The sequence below is a fragment of the Priapulus caudatus genome, unplaced genomic scaffold (genome assembly GCF_000485595.1).
Source record: "Priapulus caudatus unplaced genomic scaffold, Priapulus_caudatus-5.0.1 Scaffold92, whole genome shotgun sequence".
Taxonomy (NCBI): Eukaryota; Metazoa; Priapulida; class Priapulimorpha; order Priapulimorphida; family Priapulidae; genus Priapulus; species Priapulus caudatus.
Window position 1 is genome coordinate 253,484 of NW_014577153.1, and position 1,624 is coordinate 255,107.

General features: G+C 46.7%; 1 protein-coding gene across 1 annotated transcript in view; it reads right to left on the reverse strand.

The window, feature by feature from the left end:
* LOC106804910 overlaps window positions 1-1,624 on the reverse strand; it is a 56,341-nt gene that overhangs the window by 29,100 nt on the left and 25,617 nt on the right. The window lies entirely within an intron of this gene.

Consider the following 1,624-nt stretch of genomic DNA (forward strand, 5'->3'; position numbering starts at 1 on the left):
TATATATATATATATATATATGAAGTTACGCAACGAGGTAGCGAGGGATTGAGCGACGGAGGGCGTTAGAGAATAAAGGGAAACGAGCGGAAATGAGAAGAAGGTGGAATAGCCAGCTAGCTTGTCAGCCACGCTGAAAAGAAATTCTCCATGGAAATCTAACATGGCCGCCGAGCGATCACGCGATCATCTCGTTGTTCGTGCGCGCTTGTGTCGCTATAGCAGACGAAACAGCTCGAGGGGTGACAACGCGTGAGCAGGAAAATAACTGCCACAGCCGCTGTTCATCGGGACTATGTCATCGCTCCAGTCCTCCAGTCCCCCCAACACACATACTCCTGAACAAATCTATGCGATTGTCAAGATTTTGTCGTCGGCATCGTATGATCATCAAGCATGTTTGATGAAGCCGACGTCGCGAGCTCGTACCTCGTGATCGCGTCAGCGCGCACTTACTTTATCGGGAAAGTTCCCCCTCGCCCGGTAACGATTATTATCCGGGAAACCTAGCGCCAGATGGCGCGTACCGATTTTGCTTTGCTATAGGAGGCATGCAACAGTAAGCCTCCGCAATTGCACTATTTCGTCTCTAGAAAATGCCTTTTTTAGCATTTTTTTTGCAGAAATTCGGCACTAGAGTGCAATAATTTGCATTATGCACGCAAGTTAGATGCCTCGTGGACGTCTAGAAAGCATTAGAAGTAAAATTGGTCTTGTTGTGTAATTGTGCCATTCTATTGTGCTATTCCAGCTAGTGGCGTAGCCATGGTCGCCGGTCGGCTATTTTTGTGTATGAAACGGAATCCGACTACTCTGTAGAAATTCGCATCATAGAGCTGGCAAAAGTTTCGAGCGGAGCATAGAGCATGAATCTGTAGTTATTTAACATGAATAAAGTGTATGTTGTGTAAGCGCAGTAACAGTGTGAGTATTTTTAATTAATTTCTGTTCGATGCTTATTCAGGCCTGCCGCCTATGGACGCCCTCTACTGTTGTTCAACACCTATAGGTGTTAGGCTTACTGTTGCATGCCCCCTATATATCGGACGAGCCTGGCAGTTCCGCCGTCCAATCATCTTCTTCATATCTCCGGGTCGGCGGCGTTTTCGACACGTCACAGCGGCTTACGTGACGGAATTTATGATTAGACCAGCAGGTACGGAGCCTTGCGAAATCTAATACATATTTGTGGAAGTTTCTCTGTTTGTCTGTTCTCGATTCAAATTAATATGGTTCACTCTAGATGCGTCCAAAAGTGGCCATTAGCTGTAATTTTGGCAACATTGCCCCATAGGCACATTGGATTTGGCCTCCGAAGTCATCTGACGTTTCAAAAGGAAAAAAAAAACACGAAAAAAACATGCAAAAATCTAGATACAATAATGTAACCCAAACCCAGGATAGGGTATCCTAGGTACCCTATCCTGGGTTTGGGTTACATTATTGTATCTAGCAAAAATCTTGCCCCTGCAGCAGCGGTAAATGAACCGGCCCACGCAACACCACTACATAAACAACGGGCTCCTGCAGCAGCAAAGCAGCAGCAGCAGCAGCAAATACTGGCCCCTGCTGCAGCGCGCCCATGCATCAGCAAAGCAGCAGCAGCAGGAAATACTGGCCCCTG